This window comes from Papaver somniferum, chromosome 2, assembly GCF_003573695.1.
Source record: "Papaver somniferum cultivar HN1 chromosome 2, ASM357369v1, whole genome shotgun sequence".
Lineage (NCBI taxonomy): Eukaryota > Viridiplantae > Streptophyta > Magnoliopsida > Ranunculales > Papaveraceae > Papaver > Papaver somniferum.
This window is the reverse complement of record NC_039359.1, coordinates 177,086,152-177,110,167: the sequence shown is the minus strand read 5'-3', so window position 1 is coordinate 177,110,167 and position 24,016 is coordinate 177,086,152. Positions and strand designations below refer to the sequence as shown.

General features: G+C 37.8%; 2 long non-coding RNA genes across 2 annotated transcripts; both read left to right on the top strand.

Moving 5' to 3' along the window:
* The first annotated feature begins 18,890 nt into the window (after positions 1-18,890).
* On the top strand, positions 18,891-19,990 carry LOC113354274. The gene is made up of 2 exons (XR_003361767.1): positions 18,891-19,164; positions 19,639-19,990. It is a non-coding gene; the product is annotated as an uncharacterized LOC113354274 (long non-coding RNA).
* A 988-nt stretch (positions 19,991-20,978) lies between these two features.
* On the top strand, positions 20,979-24,016 carry LOC113354273. The gene is made up of 6 exons (XR_003361766.1): positions 20,979-21,103; positions 21,199-21,530; positions 21,624-21,827; positions 22,609-22,660; positions 22,766-22,847; positions 23,325-24,016. It is a non-coding gene; the product is annotated as an uncharacterized LOC113354273 (long non-coding RNA).

Here is a 24,016-nt window from a genome sequence, read left to right as displayed (position 1 = left end):
CTGCTCCTGCCAACTCCTTACCCTGCCCCGCTCAACCACCACCTCAACCACCACCATCTCCTCTCAAATCAACCAATCGAAACCCATCATTATCCTACCCTTCTACCTACCTATTTCACCATTCTCTCTTCCTTTTCAGAAACCCTAGAGGAGAGATTAGTGAAATATGTCGAGCTAGAAAGAGAAATTGAAGGCATGGGAAGGAGAAGAGAAGGGAGAAGAAGCATGGGTTGAAGACGGACTCGTCTTATCACGTTTGGTAAGTTCGAAAATCAAAACCCTAGTCTACTGTCAATTTGGGGGTTTTTTTTTGTATATGAACCCTAATTCTGTTGAGAGAGAATTGGGAGGAGGAGAGTGAGTGAAATAGGGTAAGTAATTAAACCATTCCCCTAATTTGTCGAAACCCTAGGTCCACTGTGTATTTTTGGAATTTGGGGAAAACAGGGTCTGAACCCAAATTGGGATTTTTGGGTATAAATAGAACTGATGTAAGTGTTGTTGGATATGCCTGGACTAGCCAGAGCACCACCAAGAGGCCTGGAATAGCCAGGACCTCAGCTGTTAATTTTGTTTTCAATATCAGTCCATTTTTAATTTCAGTTGTCAATTCATCATGTTCTGGTTTAATTGCTAAGGGGGAGATGAAATCATGATGCTTCTGCTAATTCAATCCAAGCTAGATATTGTGCTTGTTGTGCTGAAATGTTTAGGATAGTCTTAATCAAAGAACATCCTTTAGGTTGTTAAAACACCTAAGTGGATTCTCTGCGGGTAGTTGCAGTGTGAGAGCCCCAACTATCACAAGGTTCAGAATTATCTTAGTGCCTTTAGCCTCCTTTCTAACCCAACCCTTTGATGAGCAGCAGACATAGAACCTCCACTGCCATCTAGTTAGTCAGAAAGCCTAGAAGCTGACTAATAACTAACAAGGGACAAGAGCAGTATTGAACTGAGATTACCTTAGCATAGGTAAAATGGTGGATTTGAAGCCTTAGTACCCTGTTACCTTGCTTTACTTTCTGTCACTAATTCAGTTACACCAAAACAGCTCAGTTGTGTTTTAACACAACACAAAAATCTCTAGGAAAAAAACAATAGCTCCCTCCAAGTCCTTGTGGACAAACCCCTGCTTATTCACTTTCTACTTTAGATCCTGTGCACTTGCAGGTGTAAATATAACCATAGTTTTAGGTTTAATTCCTTAGCTATCAAGTTTTTGGCGCCGCTGCCGGGGACTCGGTTAGCGGCGCTGTTGTTGTTTTTGTTCTACATGTGTTTGTTGTTCTCTGCATTTGTTTGCTGTTATAGGTCTTGTTGCTGGCTAGCCTTTGCTAGCTAGCTAGCTAACTGTTGCCTGTTGCTGCTAGACCTTTCTTAACCTTGCTGTTGGGCCTTGGTCCTCCCTGTGAAGCATCATCTTGCATATCTTCTTGCACTGCATCCATTTGCATAAGCATCATTGTGTAACTGCATCTTAGTCTCACTTGCTTCTGTGCATTTAGTGTAAGCATTTAGCTGGTCTTGCATACTAAGTTCTTGCATACTTTTTTTTTGCATTACCAAGTCATCTGAAGCTTGTGCCATCTTCATTGCATCTTACATCATCTTGGCATACTTGTCATCTTATATTCTTTCATATCTTAGCTGTTGCCTTCTTGTTGTTTCATAGCTTTTGCTGTTGTTTCTTAGTGTTTCATCTTCCATCTTAGTGTTTCATCTTCCATTTCTTAATGACATAGCCTCACTGCTTCACTACTTGCAGGAGCTGAGCTGGGCTGCTGTGTTGAAGCTCATGTTGGGCATTGCTGTTGCCAAAGCTTAGGATGATCCAAAGCCCAACTGGGCTTTTGCAACCAAACTGAACAGCTGGGCTGTGCTACAAAGGTAAGCCTAAACCCATTCAGAGAACCCGAATTGTGGGCTTCCATTTTTTTCGTGTGGGCTTGTAATATTAAACCCAATATTTGGGCTTATTTTCTGTTGGGTTTGTAATTAATTATTTGTGGGCTTGTTTGTATTTAATTTTTGTGGGCTTGTATTTATATTTTGGACTTGTATCTTGTATTCGGGGTTTGAACCCAGCTGAGCTTGTAACCGATTGTGGGCTTGTTTCCACTCAAGAGTGGACCTCGAAACCAAAGTTTTAAAACAAACGTCGGGCCTTAACCAACTTGGCCAAACCGAATTTAAACTTTCAAAATTAAAACTTGGGGTTTCGTGGGCCGCAGCCTTCCTCCCATTCCATTAGAGGACCAACAGTGGGCTTGCTCCCAATTTTGAAAACCAAAATTTTTCTCCCTTTCAAACCAAATTTTTGCTCCCAAAATTAAAACCAAAATTGCTCCCAAATTAAACCAAATTTTTATCATCTCCCTTTAAAAAAAAAAAAAAAAAAAAATTATGGGCTTGCTTTTTTCTGGCCTTACTTTTTTGTGATTTGTGTGATTATTTCATAAAACAAAGACATGTCTGGATTTTGGTCTGCCTCTGGGAATAAATCTATTAGAGATGCTTACGGGCAAGATTCACCTTATGAGCCTCCCACAGACCATGATGTCAATAGTTATAGGGATTATAATTATGGACCTTTTCAAGGTCATGAGCCTCAATATGCAAACCCGTATAACTATTCACCCATGTATCAACCTAGCCAACCTAATATGCATGTTTGTACCTTTTGTGGTGGTTTAGACCACCCTGATGAATATTGCTATGTTTTGCATGAATTTAGGAAATCTAGGGGATACCATGAAAATCCAAATTATGAAATGCCCACAAATTGTGAGGCTGGTAGTCATTGGGACCATAATCAACCTTTCGAAGGTTGCGATCAATATTTTGTAAACCCTAATGACCATGCACACATGTACCATTCACCACAATTTGAACATGAAGAATTTTGTACTCCCATGAATTTAGACTCCACCGTAGAAGCTCTCAGACTCGGTGAGCAAAATTCTGATAGAACTATATCACGCATTCAGGCGAAGTTAGATCAGATTTTGCTTCAACTACAAAAGGAGGAAATTCATGAGGAAATGCATGTTGTCCCTAATGAAGTGTCCAGTCCCATTCATCTAAATGATATTGAATATGAACCTGATTTAGAGGAACATGAATCGACTAAGGACACCACCACTTTTAATGAGGATCAATATGCATGTTACCATGATGATGATTATGATGATAATGATATGTTAGAAGAACATGTTTTTGCTGAAAATATTGTGGAACCTTTTGGTTCAATAACATATGGCTTCTCAGCCTCAACCTTCATGAATGTTGTTTCTTCTGATACTCATTGTAATTCATATGATTTTGATTCTAATATGGGGCTTGTACAATTCTTCTGTGAAGATGAACATGACATAGGAATAGTTGAATCTTCTGTAGACACTAATTTTATTATGCATGAGGACGAATTTGATGTGTCTGATTCCTTGCCTAAGTCACAAAATGTTATTTCTTCCGGTGATGATTTGAGTACTTCGAACAATCATGATACTGATTTAGGTCTTGATGTTTTGTTCGATGAATGTGAGCATGTTTTACCTGTTTCTGATTTAGGGAAAGTATGTGTTGGTACTATTGATCGTACCCATGAAAATAATTTAGATGTACCCACTTTCTTACCTAAATCTCAAATTGAGATTATTCCACCCAACCTAGATTTGGTTTGCAACAAAAATTTTAAACCAACTTTTCTGAAAATTCCCAATCTAGGATTGGAACTGTGTGCCTCCCAAGTCCTCTTGGACTATTTTGCTTCAAAATATAACACTTTTAAAGAGCCACAGTTGGAATGCATTTCTTTGCCCATCCCGAAAACAGTCCATTATGAGTTAGACCTTTTGAATCCTGAACCCCTAAAATTAAAAGATTTTGTGCTTAAAAGTAAACCTGTTGAACAATTTAGGTTTAGGGGTGATTCATTCGGTTTTTCACTCTCACTCCCATTTAAGTCCAATTTTAGTGTTTTGAAACTTTCTATGTTTCAACACTTTGTCTTTTGGGTTGATCCTCAACTCTTTAGACTTTATGTATATAGTGAATTTTTGTATATAATCTGGTAGTTTTTAGTGAAATTTTTGTTTCTTTTTTTATTTGCTACTCCATGGCGATCGCTGAAATATGTTGGATTCTAACCATGAATAATGGAGTTCGATTCTTCTCTCGTTAAATCGGGTATCTCTTTCCTTTCTCAAAACTCAACATTCTCTGATATGTTAAGTTATCATATTTATCTTAAAACATTGAGGACAATGTTTAGTTTAGGTTTGGGGGTATAGAGTAGATACCACGATAACATGTTATAATTGAAAACAGAACTCCTTCTTTTTGAAAAAATTAAAAAAAAAAAAAAAAAAAAAAAAACATAAAAATGGAGCTCATTTACCTTGAAATGTTGACTCTTGTGCAAATATGTAATTATTAGGAGTCTTAGTCTAGATATTTAGGCACCCTGATTCTAGCACAATTCACATAGTGATAAGAAACTTGCACGCGCACGATCTACCAATACATGTATAGCCTCGATCTTCAAGGTGTTTGATAGGAAGTTAGATTGCCAATCACTTTAGAATACTGAATGAGACTTGACTAGCTTGTTCTTTGGTTGGCTGGGATAGAAGTTGGAGGATACGTTAAGAAAGCAACCATAGAATTTGACCGGATGCATTCGATAAGGGCCACCTCTTGCTAAGAGTCATGTAATTATGTTTTTCTTTTTTGTTCATGTATCAAAAGTGTCATTGTTGTAAAGATCAAAGTTATTTCTTCAAAAAAAAAAAAAAAAAAATCAAATCAATCAAGTATTTATTTATTCCATGTTTTGTCATGTTAAAGACAATAGTTCTCTCTTGTTCCAAAAATAAAAGAGAGTAATCAATGTAAATAAGAGTCATGTAAAGAGTCATCTTTTTGTTGTAAATAGTCTTGTAATAAGCAAGGAGGGTGCAGCCATCGATGTATAACGCGGGTAAACTGAAATATCACCAACTCATTGGGTGAACATTCACAATTCTCGTAAAGCCGGACAGCTAGCTTGGCTTAGAATTCGGTTCTTAGCCTAAAAACTATCTCTTGGTGATTAGTAGTCATAACTTCAGATCATTCTAGACATGTGTAGATACACTTTACACTCTTATCACATGTCTTTATTGTTATCAGTGCTAGGATTGTGCCTTTGATAGCTAGATTGACATCTCCATTTTGCTGTGAGCTTAAACTGTCTTGCACATGTCACATTTGATGGAATCTGAGCTTATATTTTGACCTAGAACTTTGTAGGTACGTTCTAAGCAAACCTTCACGAGACTTCACTCGTCCACTAGGGACACTTAGTGGTTTAAAAGGCTTAGTGCATACGCTAAATGCATTCGAGAGACCAGCGACAGTGGTATAGGTAGGATTTCCTTAGTTTTGTTTTACTTGAGGACAAGTAAAATTCAGGTTTGGGGGTATTTGATGAGTGCTAAAAAGTGCATATTTCTATATATTTTTCTTGGCATTTAACTCATCTTTTGTGCATTAATTCTACATTTTATCCCATATTCTGTATTTTCATTGTTTTCAAGAATAAATATTTTTATTAATTAATTTTGCATTTTTAGGTAATAAATAAAGTTTGGATGAATAGCGGAGCAAAAAGCAGAAAAGTAGTGAAAAGCCGGGAGGAATTACAAGGAAGCCGCGAAGAATGTTGTGCACAAGACCAAAAGGTTAGAACTGGGCTTGAAGAGGAAGAATTGTTCTTAAAAGATATGGGCTTGGCATACCCAAGGCCCAAAACCCACCCAATCCATTTCCTATATCCATACCCGTTTCCCTTTCTAGCCGTCATATTGGACACATCTGAATCCAATGGTCGCAAATTGCCAGTACATCAAAGTCTGAAGCTCCTGCTTAACACACAGCACCTAACTCCATCTTGACCGTCAGTTTCGTTGTATCAGGCATCCGACGGTCGATACCATCCTCTTCACTTGTAGCCGTTAGATCAATCTATCATTTCCGCATCCCACGGCTCAGCTTTGCGAATCATCGAGACTTGATGCATCCGCTCAACACCCAAACACCTAACACCTATACCCTTCAGCCAAACGCACCTTACCCAAATTCTCATCTTCCTCCTTCGAGCAGTCGAGCTCTGCTCCTGCCAACTCCTTACCCTGCCCGCTCAACCACCACCTCAACCACCACCATCTCCTCTCAAATCACCAATCGAAACCCATCATTATCCTACCCTTCTACCTACCTATTTCACCATTCTCTCTTCCTTTTCAGAAACCCTAGAGGAGAGATTAGTGAAATATGTCGAGCTAGAAAGAGAAATTGAAGGCATGGGAAGGAGAAGAGAAGGGAGAAGAAGCATGGGTTGAAGACGGACTCGTCTTATCACGTTTGGTAAGTTCGAAAATCAAAACCCTAGTCTACTGTCAATTTGGGGTTTTTTTTTTGTATATGAACCCTAATTCTGTTGAGAGAGAATTGGGAGGAGGAGAGTGAGTGAAATAGGGTAAGTAATTAAACCATTCCCCTAATTTGTCGAAACCCTAGGTCCACTGTGTATTTTGGGAATTTGGGGAAAACAGGGTCTGAACCCAAATTGGGATTTTTGGGTATAAATAGAACTGATGTAAGTGTTGTTGGATATGCCTGGACTAGCCAGAGCACCACCAAGAGGCCTGGAATAGCCAGGACCTCAGCTGTTACTTTTGTTTTCAATATCAGTCCATTTTTAATTTCAGTTGTCAATTCATCATGTTCTAGTTTAATTGCTAAGGGGGAGATGAAATCATGATGCTTCTGCTAATTCAATCCAAGCTAGATATTGTGCTTGTTGTGCTGAAATGTTTAGGATAGTCTTAATCAAAGAACATCCTTTAGGTTGTTAAAACACCTAAGTGGCTTCTCTGCGGGTAGTTGCAGTGTGAGAGCCCCAACTATCACAAGGTTTAGAATTATCTTAGTGCCTTTAGCCTCCTTTCTAACCCAACCCTTTGATGAGCAGCAGGCATAGAACCTCCACTGCCATCTAGTTAGTCAGAAAGCCTAGAAGCTGACTGAAAACTAACAAGGGACAAGAGCAGTATTGAACTGAGATTGCCTTAGCATAGGTAAAATGGTGGATTTGAAGCCTTAGTACCCTGTTACCTTGCTTTACTTTCTGTCACTAATTCAGTTAACCAAAACAGCTCAGTTGTGTTTTAACACAACACAAAAATCTCTAGGAAAACAACAATAGCTCCCTCCAAGTCCCTGTGGACAAACCCCTGCTTATTCACTTTCTACTTTAGATCCTGTGCACTTGCAGGTGTAAATATAACCATAGTTTTAGGTTTAATTCCTTAGCTATCAATGAGTCCTCGTGTTGCTGAGTTGAACGTGACTTTGCAAATATTCTGAGACTCGTGAATTGAACATGTTTGTTGAGACAGAGGTATAATTATGTTGGTTGTTAAGGTGAGCAAATATTTCTCGTATGAGCAAATGTTGCTCGTTTGATAAATTGTTGAATGTTGATAATCAATATTCATGGACTGAACAAATATTGAATATTGATAGTTGAACCAATATTCATGGATTGAGCAAATATTGAATATTTATAGTTGAACCAATATTCACGGACTGAGCAAATATTGAATATGATAGTTGAACCATACTCATGGACTGAATAAATATTGCTTGTCTGAGCAAATGTTGCTCATTTGATGAATTATTGAATATTGTTAGTTGAACCAATATTTATCAGTGTGAAAAAATATTGTTCATCTGAGCAAATGTTGCTCATTTGATGAATTGTTGAATATGATAGTTGAACCAATATTCCTTAGTCTGGGCAAATATTGCTCGTCTGAGCAAATGTTGCTCATTTGATGAAGTATTGGTAGCATGACCAAATAAATCTTAAATTAAATACTGGAGACACAAACCAAGTATGATTAATTAGAGTGTTGATCATGGGATCAACATAAAATTTGTGTTTGAATCTGGAATTATGAAACTTGAAACTCAAAACCCTAATTTCGATCATTGCTGAATTGATGATTTATTGGAAATCATTTATGAAAATGAAGGAGGACTGGCTACATGGATGATGAATCGACCATGTAACGCCCAGATGCTCAAGTGAGCAAAATACCAAAGTCTCTTGAAGACCAATTGGTGAAAGGATGATTAAATGTTGGTTTAATCATTTGTTTTGAAAAATAATGCTCGTCTCAGCATTAGGTGTTAAACCTAACTATGAAGAGATAAGATCCGACCAAGGAATCATGAAACCGGCCTTGGTTGGTCATGGGATCGTCTGTTGATCATTTTTATGAAGTTCCAAGTTGTTTGGAAGAGTTTTGGACCTAATACGTGCAATTGAGCAAATTAGGTCAAAATTATTAAAACAGGTGGGACCGGCTATTTGCAAGCCTCAGGGCCGGCCTTGGTCGGTCAAGGAGACATGTACGCGTCACCATAATGTTCGTGTCTCGTCCTGAGAGTTTCGATATTTTCCGGTGTGCGTTTGAGCAACATTTTGAGAAAATATGAAGAAATCAGGGATTTTGCTGAAACCGTGAAACTTCATGAGATGAAGGAATAAAATTATAAAATAATGAAGGAATCATGGGGTATGGGCCGGCTAGGCCATGGCATGGCCAGCCGGCCAAGGAGCTAGTCCCAAGGAACTTTTTCTTAATTTATAATATTTTCATGATTTTAGGGAAATATCATAAAATCAAGAAGTTTGTTGAAACCAAGGAATTTGTTGAAATCAAGGAGTTTCCATGAGATGGGAAACATAAAAAATAATAATGATAAAATAAGGGACGTCTGGGACCGGCTAGGGTGTGACCGGCCGGCTTTCCCGATCCCACGGGTTTCCCTAATTTTATATTATTTTTCATGAACTTGAGTGAAATTTCATGAATCCAAGGAGTTTGCTGAAACTAGAGAATTTCCTTGAAGTGAAGGAGTTTCCATGGGATGAGGAAACAAATAATATTAAAATAATAAGACACGGGCGTGTGGGACAGGCCATGGCCCGGGTCCCGTGCGTTTTCTCCCTAATTTCTATAATATTCATGAATTGAGGGAAATATCAGGGAATTTTCATGTCTTGAGGGAATAATAATATAATAATGAGTCATGAGGTGTGGGACCGGCCACGGATAGGACATGGCCGGCCAGCTAATGGACCTGGTCCCGCGACACCTTTCCTAAATTTTATTATTTCTTTGATACGAAAAAACGCCATGAGACTGGGGAGTTTCTTTGAGACGAAGGAGATTTGCTCAAATGAAGGGATTTTCATGAGATCAAGGAAAATAATAAAAATATGATAAAATATAAAATTGGATGTGGGACTGGCCACGACACGACCGGCCGGCCGGTGGGCCCAGTCCCCAGCGCCTTGATAATATTTTATTATTATTATTCTTCCTACTTTGTATAGGTTTATCGTTCCTTCATGTTTTGGAATGCTCGTTTGCGCATTCATGTGCTCGTTCGTGCATTATGCTGAGTATACTAACACCATTTTGGCCAAGGCTTACTCGATAGCTGCTCAGATGCCCGTATTGAACATTTATCACTAACCCGTGGAATTCTGCTGGGAAGAACCACGAATTGAAGTGACGAAATGTTACGAAGAATCGTAGAATATTGCTGAATATTCAGTAACGATTAGAGATAATTAATGATGGCTCTATATTAGCAGGCATGCTGTCTAGGAGCATTAATTATTCAAGATTGAGCGATATGAGCTTGTTGAAGCGTCATATTTATTATGTATAGTATAGTCCGGGAAAACACGTTGTTGCATCCTGAAGACGTTATCGCTCTATACTAGCAGGCAAGCTGTTTAGGAGCCGTCCAATCAAATGATTCTATACACATGTCTTTATATAGTCAGGAAAACATTGTTACATCCTGAAGACGTTATCGCTCTATACTAGCAGGCAAGCTGTCTAGGAGCCGTCCAATCGTTCGATTCTATATAAAAGTGATTACTGAAATTGCTCAGTATTCATGACAATGTCGTTGTCTCAGTTGAGAGACTGCACATCTGCATATGCTCTGAGAGAAAGTATTCTCGTCAGAGGTTCTGCGGCATGAACTTTCATGCTTCAATGAGAGACATGAGCCTCAATACTCATCTGATTGTTGGATCAGGAGTATGTACAATTGTGTTTTACGATTTTAGCCTTTGTCGAAAATCCAACCATCTACAGGGTTGCTCTTGCTTTACCAGAAGATAGACCAACCAAAACCGAAAACGGAGAAGTTTGAAACTTTGATAAGCATCATGTGGAGGAACTTATGAATTACTTAGATAGGACTACCAATCTGAGCCCGTGCAAGCGCGGGCTATTCACACTGTTATTATGGGGTGTCATATCACGTCCGGCTGTCTTCTTACGTTATCATCTGGATTTTATTTCCAAAGTTACACAGTTCTGTGTTTTTTTTACTGAAATTTATGTGTTCAATTTTTAGAAGGCGTTTATTGGTAGTGTGGGTGACACTTGAAGAGTTTGTTGATATTAAATTGATTCGATAAAAGTTCAAGGGGTCCATGGATTTTTTCCTGCAATTGGTGGAATCCTTTGGGAACATCTCTATACTCATACTATGAGACCCATAACAAATATACCCTTTTGAACTTTACAAATACCACTAGCATCATACATATAATACCCTCTTTTATGAATATATATATACAAAACCATTACCACTAACCACTATTCACCAAAAAAAAAAACAAAAAAAAAACTCTATTGTCCGCCATCACCACTGTCCACCGCCAACAACCACCAACAACAACCACCACCACCTCCAACCACCACCGCCAACCACCACCATCGTCGCCAACCACCACCACTGTCCACCACCGCCAACCGCCACCACTGTCCACCACTACCGCCGCCGATCACCACCACTGTCCACCACCTCCGCCGCCCACCACCACCAACGACCACCACCACAACCACCACCACCGTCGCCTCCAACCGCCACCGCCGCCAACCAGCACCGCCATTTTCCTCCACCACCGCCGCCAACCACCACCGCCAACTACCACCACCGACAACCAGCACTACTGTACACCACCGACAACCACCACCACTATCCACCACCTCCACCAACCATCACCACTTTCATCCACTGCCACCAGTCACCACCATCAACCACCAACTCCACCACCATCATCTAGAGGCAACTTGCTGAAAGTTTTCTCTAAATCTTGAGGCAACTTGCTGAAGTTGTCTTCAATAATGGAGGAAACTAGCTCAAGTTGTCTCCACATATGGAAGCAACTAGGACAAGTTGTCTCCACATTATGAAAAGTATACACAAAAAATGAACCCGGCGTGAGTCGAACACGCATCATCTGACATGGAGTCAGTCGTGCTACCGTTGCACCACAAGTTTGTTAATGTAAAATCACATACAAAATCACATCCAAATAAATATACTACAACTATTGATGTATAAAACTACACAGATGTTGATGGTCTGTAACATATACATACCTAGTAGTTTGCGCGCATCCAACACAAGTTCATATTGTCTGTCTCAATTACACCCACCACAACTCAAACTACCACCAGACAACTCCATATCCTCCATCTCTGCTACTGCAACTCATATTGAGTTCCTGCTGAACTTCCTAAGCATTCATTTATCCTCTTGACTTTAAAGCATGAGCATCAGCAGCACAACTATCATCAGCAACTCAACACAACAGCTACTCTAAGATATATGTATAAGATAACTTCAGATGAATGAATGGACCCAAAAACATAACCAAGTTGCCTCCAAAATGGAATCAACTAGCTCAAGTTGCCTCCAATCTGGAATCAACTAGCTCAAGTTTCCTTCAAAAAGTGAAAGCAACTTTCTCAAGTTGTCTCCAAAAAAAGGAAGCAACTAGCTCAAGTTGTCTCCAATAATGGAAGCAACTTGGTCAAGTTGTCTCCAATAGTTTGACGCATCCAACAGAAGTCCACTGCAACAAACCACTACATCTAACACAATAAACCACTTCCACTGCAATAAACCACCCACTGACCCTGCAATATTGCAATTTCAGTTCCACAATTTCCAGTACCACAAACACTATGCAGCTTCATGTCACTCTCTATTGTAGTTCAAAACCACCATACCCAAGACTCCATCTGCTATCCCAGTTCATGTACATTATCATAACAACCTGCCATTTCCTGTACCTACATCTTCTTGTTATTTCTCAATTCATCTCACCTTCTTCCAATAACATCACTGACTCCATCTTGTCTTGCACCTGTATCTCATACTCAATCTCATTCATTCTCAGCTCTGCACTGCCTCCAACAGTCCACAACTTCCCTGTAATATGCAGTATCACCAAGTATTCAGCAGCATCACTGACTCCATCTTGTCTTGCACCTGTATCGCATACTCAATCTCATTCATTCTCAGCTCTGCACTGCCTCCAACAGTCCACAACTTCCCTGTAATATGCAGTATCACCAAGTATTCAGCTGCTCCATCTCATGCCAATGACACCTGCAATCCCCATTTCATCCATCTCTCAACAAATTCAATAAATAACACAATCAACTTCAACTGCAATTCTCAAAAACCCATTCTGTAATTCACCATCTCTGCCATTAACATAACCTTCGAATTAAACCCAATTTCCTAATAAATCAACAACCCCCAACAGTACCAACATTCACTGAATCACCCAATATTAAATTCATTGACGTTCTTCTTCCTTCACTGATTTCTTCAGTTAAGTTCTTGCCCGAGACTCATAAATCAAACCCATTACTGCAGCAACTATCTTCTCTTCTCGACATCAATAACCACCAGATCCCCTTTCTTCTTCTCGATCTGAGTCAAACCCATCACTCTCCATTCTCTGTAATCAACCGCAAATTCAAGACAAACCCTATCTCAACATCATCACACAGTAATTGTATTTTCGAATCTGCTGGATAATCTTCACTATTGATAACTCAAATTCAACCCATCTTCGAATCTTCCATTTCAAATCTGACTTCTCTTGGTCTATGAATTTTTGTAAGTCTCAGATTCACTACAAACCCTAATTTGATATCACATCTCTTCATATACTCCATGTGTTCATCGATTCCAGGCTAGTGATTTCGAGATTTGATTTCGAGATTTGAATTTGTTCATATCTTCACTTCGAACTGAAATTGCAATATTGCAGGGTCAGTGCTTTCGAGATTTGATTGAAGTCGAAAACCTAAATCTCGATTTCTAGATCTGTTGAAAACCAAACGTATAAAATGTAGTGGCGGTGATTGAGATGGTGATGGTGGTGGGAGAGATGCAGATGGTGTTGGTAGGAGAGATAAAGCATTTTCTGAGATTATAAGTTGAGGAAGAATGAAGGTGAAAGGTTAAAAAAGGAAGTCAACAAATTGTAATTTTGTTTTGGACTTGTTTTTTACCCATCGAGGGTGTTTGTGCAAAGCCCATGGATAGTAGGGGTAATAATAACATTCCCACAATCCATTTTTACCGGCTTTGTATTTTCTACGGGGTATTGTTATTTGCTGCTAGATTTATTGTTTCCAGTTAATACTCTATGTTGTCCAATTTTTAATTTCATCTGAATTATTGATCCCACCACCGCATACGTCAATTATATGAAACAGTTTTTGAAACCATCTACATAACCAACAACACCAAATACATCATGTCTTATTATTCTAAATAAAAATATAATCTAGATGTTCATGAAAATAAGCCACGAAGGTCTAAACTTCTATACCTAACCAAACTACAAAATCACCTGTATTTGTTCAGAAATCATAAATACTCACGCCCATATGAAGGAACAGTAATTTTCATCCATGCTATTTAAAGTAGAACTTTGGGGTAGACCACATTCGCAGTCGTTCTTCTTTCATCGCTCTCTAGTATCAACAACCTCATCTGCCTAGCCGTCGTTCATCTTGATAAAGCCACATATAGCTGTCCATGACTGAACACTGGTGTTTTTAAATTGATTCCCACGAATTTCACAGCCGTCCCTGAGACTTGTTAATTGCCATTGCATATACCAACCTTGCAGGGAATTATCTTCTTGTCATCCTGACTGGGACGTCCGCTGATGATGGGGTCAGTGGTATTCTCAGAATGAATACCATTTGTCCCTATTTGTCACCCGTCAGAATAGTTGCTCTTATGACATGCGGCCGACAGACACATCTCCACCCTCAGTCTTGTTCTGTTACAGAAGCCCTCTCTCGGAGCTATATTCCTTAGGATCATAATTGGACAACCAACTTTGAGGTCCAACTTAAAGGGTGGCAAGCAGGACGGATTCAACGTATTCAGTGATTCAGACGGACACCCAGTGAAACCAACCGCTCCCTTCTCTTTAGTTTATGCCTCCTTGTCTGCCGCCAGATACGTGTACTCCTTTTTCCGATACATCTGTAGAATCCTCTCGTTTATTTTTTCGACGTCTTCGTTTCTCGGCGACAGAATGGTTATCTCTGTCAGATACTACGCGGACGGTATTTTTCTCTTCTTGTATTCCCGGATATATTTCAGATATCAGATGGTTTAGATCCGCGCATCTATGAAGAGAAGATGGGAATTCCACGTTTTCCTTTGGGTTGTATTTCAGATATCAGATATTAGTTTCAAGTACTCTAATAAATAATTTAGCCTTGTTCACTACTACTCCAATGTATTCGTGGTGTTACCTCTAGTAGGAATTCTGCAAATTGTACATTTTCAGGGTCGGTGTTTCCAAGTCTCATGTTCTGGGTCAATTTGAGCACAATGATGCTGGTCCACAGCATGGAACTCCTTAGGGAGGCACCCACGATTTGTTCTCGTCTTCCCTTTTCTATCACTGGTAGAGTTTGTCTGAAGTCGCCACCTGGGACAATCGTTATACCTCCAAAAGGTCTCTAGTCTGATCTGACGTCCCTTAAACATCGTTCTACCGTTTTGACGCAGTACCGATGCTGCATCGGAACCTCATCCCAGATGATTATTTTAGCCGTCCTAAATAGGTCCGCTTCTTCAGATTTTTTCTTCGCCGTCCTGCATTGGAACCTCATTACTTTCATTCCCCAGTGGATTATGTTGCGAAAACAAAAAAAAAATGTTTCTTCTTCATGTACACCCTTACTACATCGAAAATGCTATATTACCAGCTTAATCTAACAACTAGTTGACCGCATATCGGACGTGGAGGGCTAATTTGTCTTTTAAAATCCATGATTGATGACGTGGCTACTCCAGCCTGTATAATATGACAAACAATCAAATAGAAACGAAAATTGAAGTTCGCATTTTCCTCACCACCTACTGGTTAATTTTCTAATGTCTTCCCTGGGAACTGAAGTTACCGGCACCTTATTCCTATATATGGATATATACTATTGTTATTCATCCTCTTATTTATACTAATTATCTCGTCATTAAAAATTTATCTTTTGAAACTAAAGCTTCTCTGGTTATCGATCTTGATGGTTTGGTTCGATATTAAAGTTGAATCAATAGATAAAGTTTCAGAAGCTTCGTCAACCTGTAACTGAATTACGTTATTAGCAAGTTCTCAAATAACCAAACCATTTCTATGATTTAAATACTAAATAGTTTGGAAATTAAGGACCTTAGACGTTTCATAGAGATCAATGATCCACTGTAAAACATGTATGTGATGTTTGCAGGGTGGATTCAATATCTTATATCTATCCGGTTCACCTTGCTAGTCTTCTTTCTTCTTCTTTTAGTTCGATTACATGGAAAATTAAAAAGTTTACCTCTCACCTGCATGTACTGTCCACGTATGCAAAGCTTTCAACTAGTTGTTACGCAGCTGGTCATGTAGCAGAATCGCTTACTACATTTGGAAGACAATACACATCAAATGTACCAATTAGGATATTAACCATTTTTAAACTTCACATATACAATATTTGAGCACAAATCAGAAGAAGTTGCGACAGCGAGATTGTAATTCGCAGTTAAAGAAGGAATAAGGCATATCTTTCTGGTTTTGTTAGATATTAAATAGCCGCTTGAGTGGACTCTATCCAGCCTCTTGCAATCTTCTACCGTTTTAGAATCTAATATATCAAAATTACCAATGTAGTGCCCATCTAGTACAAAGTTAGCCGAAGTAGTATCCCAGTTAAGAAAATCTCTCAAATAGAGTGAAGAGTGTTTGGATAAGAAACCGTGAAATTCAGTTTAATTATCATTCAATTACATAACTGTGAAGAATTGTTGGATGGCTTTTCCAGAAACATACCAAAAGAATTTAGACCTTGATTCCAATTTGGAAATAATACAAAATAATCCTTAAAAACGTGCAAAGCTACTCTAATTCACCCTAAGAAAAAAGTTGATCAAGACAACTAAATAACAATACTACGAATACATAATAGAAGAACAATATTAGAATTTACTAACCCTTGAATTTTCAGTACAGATGAGAGAGTGAAGCAAGAGACATAGAGCTTATCGACCCGGGAGGGGTAGTTCAATCCAGACGAAAAAACGAAGATCTTTCAAGGTTTTGGCAGACTCTTCCAAAGTGCCGGTTTCAAAGAAAGAAGGAATACTACTTGGTTAGATGGACTTACAGAAATAAGAAGAAAAAGAACATGGATAAAAATCTTTTGAGGAGTGAACGCGAAGGAAGAAAAATTTAATACCTAATTTATGATTATGGTGTACTCTTCTACTCATTTCCATGCTCATCTTCAAATCATAGTCTACTGTCGCATAACACTGAAATAAGAAAATGTTGTTCTCTTTCTATAATGCTGGCATTTCAAATTTCAGTGAATACACAACCAAGGGAGTTACATTTCGAGAAATGTGAACATTACAGATAGAAAACTAACTGCCTTTTTAGATCTGTTTATCAACTTCCACATCAGATTCTTCGGGATGGCGACGTGTATCTCCTCTCCCTGTATAAGAGAATGTGTTAGCACATAAAAATTTCAAAGAAAAAGAAAGGGAATTGAACAACGATGGGAATGGGATTACAAAATGGATTAGTATCTGCTCTACAACGACAACAATGTCAAGACTGGTGACATCTTTGGTGGACATAAAGTCCACCTCTTCCCATTTCTTAGTCACTTTAACTGTAACGACGCATGATTGATCGAGGGACTGTAAGCTGTTGAAGCTGTCATGTGTGGTTGATGAACGTACCTTCTACAGCCAGCAAATCATCTGGGATGTCATATCAACTGTTTTGGTACGGAGCTACATGTAATAAACAACACACAAATAATTAAAAACAACATAAAATTACTTAAAAAGAAAGGGAAACGGGAAAATTAACATAACAAAGTCAAAGAAGATCACACGCCCTAGGACCGAGCATACACCATGTGGAACATATGAGTGCGTATGTAGGGAATGAATTAGAAATGAATTACTTGGAAAATTAGCGTAATATTATGAGGAAGAGAACGCGCAACCACCTAGGTATATGTGCTACTATGAATGACACAAAACATGATCGTTGCTTCTAGAAGAAGCAATATTTACCTCTAATGTGAATGTTTTCGGTCGAAATCAACTTTTGGCTATAACCCTAAGTGGTTATACCCAATGTAGTCAATATCGGCCGTATCGGCCGATATATCGGGGATATTTCGGATATCGATCCAGAACGATACGATAAGAAGGATATCGGGGCTACGATATTCGTCCGATAATATCGGCCGTATCGGTCGATACGAAATTTTCCTATATTTCCTGATATGAGACGGTATTGGTCGTTTTTTATAAAGTTTAAGGGTAATTTTGGCGAAGAAAGTCTTCCGGGTGGTAGTAGAGGTGCATGTAGCTCTCGAAGCAAATCTACTAAAGTTACTCTTTTGTTTTTTTGATAAAATTGATGTTATCTATTATATCTTATCCGAAAATGTGTGGAGAAATGTTTAATATAAAATTATAGTCTCTAAATCTAGAACCGATATTTCAACGATAATATCCCCGATATAAAATCGTACCAGTGTATCGGTCCCGGCCGAGATGAACCGATATCCGATATTAACTAAATTGGTTATACCAATCAAATCTACATGAATAAATTGGAACAACCATGGACAGAACATGTAAAGAGAAGTAAGGAAAGAGGTGAAACTTACATGCTCAACTGATGTAACTGATGCTGCTCTCGAATGAGATTAAACATTTATATGGAATATCCAATTAAAGCTGGGATGAGCGTTTTTCCTTTCTAAAGTCACAAAAAATTCAATTAGGCTGGGAATAACTTCTGGTGCTGAAGATGGAATGACCTCCTAGGATTTATGCGGCTGAAAAAAATCAATTAAGAGTGTGATGATGAGTTGCCCATTAATTCCCGATTTCTGCTGTCGATTGATATTTTATTTTCTTTCGGTGCTGAAGCGGTAATGGAAATCCTAATGAAATCTGGTTCGGCGTTAAAAATTGAATGTGCAAAAGACAGGGATTTAATACAGCTGAATGGTGGATAATAATACTAGATGACTGCTACAGCAGTAAAGGCAGACGGAAAAAACGGCTCAAGGTCAAAATATTTTTATACATAATCATTTACTATGGAAGAAACACAAAAACAAACACATAGTGGAAAAAACAAAGCAAAAAAGCGACCTTATAAAAATTAAATGTTGCAATATGACTACCTAAACGGTGGGAAGATGGCGAACAAAAAATAATCCATGCCTTGCCTAGGTGGAACATTCAACTCCACGTAAGTGAAAATTCAAAAGCTTGCTGACCAAATGTCAAGCTCTTACAAGATGTCAACATTGTCAGGGTTATTATCGTACATCACCCTCTTAATTACCTCTGTTCCAGTGTGTGTGCCGTTAATTTATTGTTCCCTTCCTCTTCCGAATGGTGATCTGCAACTCCACCCCAACAGATGAATGATGAAGTGATAGAAGGTTTAAGAGGAAAGCTTAGAACCATATGCTTTCTATATATATAAACATATAACATATTAGTATATACCCTTTTTAGTTTTCCAATGATTTTATTATTTTTCAAATCTAATTAAAGATGAACAACTGATTTCCAAATAAATTTTTTCCCATCAATTTTGATTCAAGCTTTCATCAAATCAGATGGAAAAAATGGTTCTTCGTCATCAGTTCAGTAACTAACAAGGTGAGTTGGGTGGTGCATTTATGGGTACACATCGGATCTTGATATACCGGATCCGGAAACTCTATCATCTTTACCCGATTCTCTGCTACTGCAGTTTTACAAATCCAGAGTTATCTACTGCAATTGATCTAATCTGATTTTTCCAAGCTACAAATCAATGGGTTGAGCATAAAAGCTTCAGTTGGATTATAAAATCGATAAAGATAGATTTGGAATCTGAGAATCGATTATATATTTTTTTTTTATGAAAACGAAACTGAAATCGAGCAATTCAGACCAATCTACTGCCTATTTTGATAATCTTTGAACTGTTAGTTTGCTTGTTTGATTAAATCTGACCGAAATTTGTGTTTAATTTGATTGATTATCTCAAATTGAACTTTAATTTTGTGAAATTATGAGATTGGAAATTTCAATTTTAAATTCTTGGGACATTTATTGTGTCTGACATGGTGCATTTTTTTGATCGCATAGAAGGCCTCCCTTTCATCGGTCGATTATCAGCCATTGGATTGACCAAAAGCAGATTGGACCGGGAGGAGATGGGAAAATCCTAACCGGTGGTAGTTGGAAAAATGAATGTATCTCAGCTGTTGCGTGACACAACAAACCCTCCTGTTTTATAAGCATTGATTCCTTTGGTATATATTTTGTTATGTTATATCTTTGGGATACATATGAATTGGGATATTCTTCAACCAATTTTTCATCATATGTGAATGTAAAACAGCAGTAGCATATGTATCAGTCTGTTGTATTATTGGGTCCGCGATTTGTGATATTGATATACCATCTAAAGTCGCAGAAGTAAAAATTTATTTGTCAATTATTCCAAAAGAGTCACTAAATTGCCCAATTAATTATTAATTAATAATATAATTTCAGGTGAATTTTTTTTGTTGTGATTAAAAGTTGTACAAAATTCTCTTCCGAGAGTTTCTAGTCCCACTGAGATATATTTCAGCCAATAAAAAACCCCTGTTGTTTCACACCACTAACACTTCGACCGAGAACACCACCAAATTTATTTTGCTACTTAGACGTACGCTCAGGTTTCTTCTCCGAAAGATTAAAAAAGTAAAATAAGAGTTGAACGGCGACAAAAAGAAAAGGGATATTTTATAAAGTACCCCTGTTTTGAAATGTACATTTCAAAAATACCCCCGTTTTTTACAAATTTTCTAAAGTACCCCGTTTTATTTAAAAGAAAAATTCCATCCAGTTAAGTGCTAGGTGGCAGTTATCTTTCCTATTAAAAGTCCTATTTACCCCTGAACTACATCTCCTTGGTAGAGAGGATAATGATTCGACGATCCTGAAAGAGGGTGTAACGATCCTGAACTAGGCTCGACGAACCTGAAAGTGGTGTAACGACCCTGAACCAGGCTCGACTAACCGGAAAAATATTGTAGAAGATTGATTCTCCACCAACCAAAAACCCCAAGACACTTGGAAATGATGAACCCTTTCAGGAAATGATGAAACAAACCTGAAAATGATGACATGATCATGAACCGAACTCGACAAATTGAAAAAATGATGTAGAAGGTAAACGTACTAACAAGTAAAGGGTAAAGAAGTAAACTTTAAAGGAAGTAAACAGTGTTGACTAACTAGGATGGAAAACTAAACAATTGGGACACTTTAGAAAATTTCTAAAAAACAGGGATAACAAAAAAACGAGGTCAGTAAAACGGAGGTACTTTATAAATTCTATGGTATGTCTAAATAAATTTATTTAGTTTGTTAAACAAGTAATCTCTTCAATTTGTTTGGTTTTCAATTGTGATTGTTGGATATTCTTTTCGTCCTGCCTCTATATCTTCTTTTCTTCATTATTCGTATATTTTGTTTCAATTATTAGTTTTGTTCTAATTACAGTATTTTGCAGGTGCGATTTTTACTCAAAAGAATAAACAAGAAAAGTCTCTATTCTTGGGTAAACCTAAACCTATTATCCTTTGCTGTCGTCCGTCGATTTCAATTGCATCTTCCGGTGCTATGTTCTTCTAACTATTGCTTTCTTTGTTACAGAGACTAATTGATTAATGGGTAGTCTTCATCCTAGCGGAAGCACAATTATTCCTTGATTTATGAGAAGAGCGATATATACAGTTATGGAGTAGTACTAATGGAGACGCAATTGGTAAAAAAAATCAGTAGTGCCGGAATTTGGAGAAGGAAAAAGTATTGTAGATTGGGTTAGATCTAAAGTCAAGACTGAAGAAGGTGTCGCTCAAATCCTCGGTTTATTATATCAATCAGTCCGGAAAGAAGTGGCGATAGTTCTTAGAGTGGCATTTCCTGCTGAGCGACCTTCCATGATGGTGGTGTTACCTTGAGTCAGAAATTAGGAATATAAATCGGTGTTAATAATCTCTTAATTTCCTGGGTTTTTTTTAGTTTCACTTTTTGTATTTCCTATCAATTAATTTTTCTGTTTTTTTTTTCTTAAACAGGGGGGATTGACATTGGGGATGCCTAAACCATCTTTGCAATTCATGTGGACTACAGGTGCACTATAGCATTGGGTCTGTTGTTAGATAAGCCCTAACGACAATATGTGTGTTTGAAATAAAAAATGGAGAACAAGATAAAATCTCTGTGGAAACATCATATGATCGGTGATAATGTACTAGCTGTTTAGTGCATTTTTCGGCAAGGTATAGTCATACTACCATGGCATCCTTTTTTGTAGTTTCATTGTTATTTACTGTATGTAACCTTTTACATTATAGAAGGATACGCAACTTCTCCCAAGCCAAAAGTAATTGAATAATATTAGGTTTGAACAAGAATCTGGTATTTACTTTAACATGAAGTATTTCGAGAATGAGTTACGAAATGGCCATTGGGAAGAAGTTAAGAATTGCCTTCTTGGTTTTACCGGGTTAACCAGTAATCGATACTCGATTAAGCTTTTCTTTGAAATTAGGAAGCAAAGTTACTTGGAGGCATTAGTAGAGCTGTCAATTAGTAACCCGGCCCGCGGGTTGACCCTAGCCCGGCTTGTTTCAAGCCGGCTTGGCTGGGCTTGTTTCCTAAACGGGCCGGGCTAGGTCTGTTATATCTGACCCTAATAGAAAACAAGTCGGGCTAGGTCTAACCCGCGGGTCACCAGCCAACCCGTTAAATTATGATAATAACTTGTTATCGGAGGTATCGGTAGTATTTCACCTGCTACCCAGGTAACCAGGTACTTCTCATTCTTATCTAAGTTTTCTAAAGAAAGAGAAATCAGAAAACTTCTCTTCAAGTTTTAGATCTGGACTGGAGTCTGGACTGGAGGCAGAGGTATTCGTGTTCGTCTCTTTTTCTAACTTAAAACTAAATAGGGTTGTTTTTTCTATTCTGAGTTCTAGATTAGATTTTGATCTTTGAGTTTAACTATAATGATTTTTTTTTTTAATTTTCTAACTATCTGTTATTCTGTTTGATTTTCAGGGGTTAGGGTTAGGGCTTTACTCGTAATCAACTAACCAAGTTTTATCTTTAGGTTGTTTTTTCACTTCTAAGTTATAGATTAGATTTTGATCTTTAAGTTTTAACTTTAATGATCTTTTTTTTTTTTTAATTTTCTAACTATCTGTTTGATTTTCAGGGGTTAGGGCTTTCTTTAGACTACCGTTGAAGAAGAATAGGAAAAATTGGCCGATGATTTTACTTCTACTTTCCTAATCTAGGTGAGTAGTTCTAAGTTTTTAATGCATAACTTGTTTTAAGTACTGTTAGGTATTTGTGGAAATGATTCTTAGAACCCCAATCCCCTTTTCACGAATTTGTGTCATTTATTGTTAACTCACCTAGATTTATTGTTAACCCCAATCCACAATCCTCTTAATGTCAATCTATCTCTTAATGTCAATCTATAATAAATTAATAATGCATAGCTTGCTTACGTTATGCTTGTGAATATTTATTTGAATTACAAAGGTTTACTGATTCTGAAAATGGAAATGAACTCCATATGCAGCATGTCAGAATCAGAAAGCACATGTTTTATTTTGGCTTACATGAAAGTGTAAAAAAGCATACTTTTGTTGCCTTTTCCTTTGCCAGTTTGGGATGTGTACTTGTTGGGATTTTAATTATTGACAGCTCTAGTCCCCTGTGATGTAGCTCAAGGCTTACTAATTTTGATTTTTGAATTCTTTATGTAGCTTCCCAAAATGTCAGTTGAAGAAGACCATGACGATGTCATGAGTGAAGAGGATATCACAGTAGTAGAGTCGATGACAATTCAAGAGAATGCTTCAAAGAAAAGGAAATTTACATCAAAAGTATGGAATGATTTTGATTAGTCACGAGACAAAGATGGTAAAAAAAAGGCTACGTGCAAGCATTGTGGGAAGGAATATGCTTATGACAGTCAGAAAGGAGGAACATCAACTATGTCAAGGCATTTAAAGAAGTGCCCTAGACTGAAGATGCAAGATGTGGGGCAACTTTTGTTATCTACAAATAATGGAGAACTGGCTACTCGTGCACGCAAAATAGATCAATCAAAAGTTCGGGATTTAGTTACAAGACTAATTATTGGTAAAAATCTCTCCTTTAATTGTGTATAATGGACTGAATTTAGGGAGTTATGTAGTTATCTGAATGTCGATGTTGAAACCATATCAAGGAATACTACAAGGTCTGATATTCTTAAAATGCATAAGTTCCAAAAAGAAGTTATTCGCAAGAAATTACAATGTGCTCCAGGTAAAATATGTCTAACATCAGACATGTGGACCTCCGTCAACACCACTGGATACATAAGTTTAACAGTACACTTTGTTGATCAAGATTGGGTATTGCAGAAGTTTCTTTTAAATTTTCTCCACTGCCACCACCCCATACTGGTCAA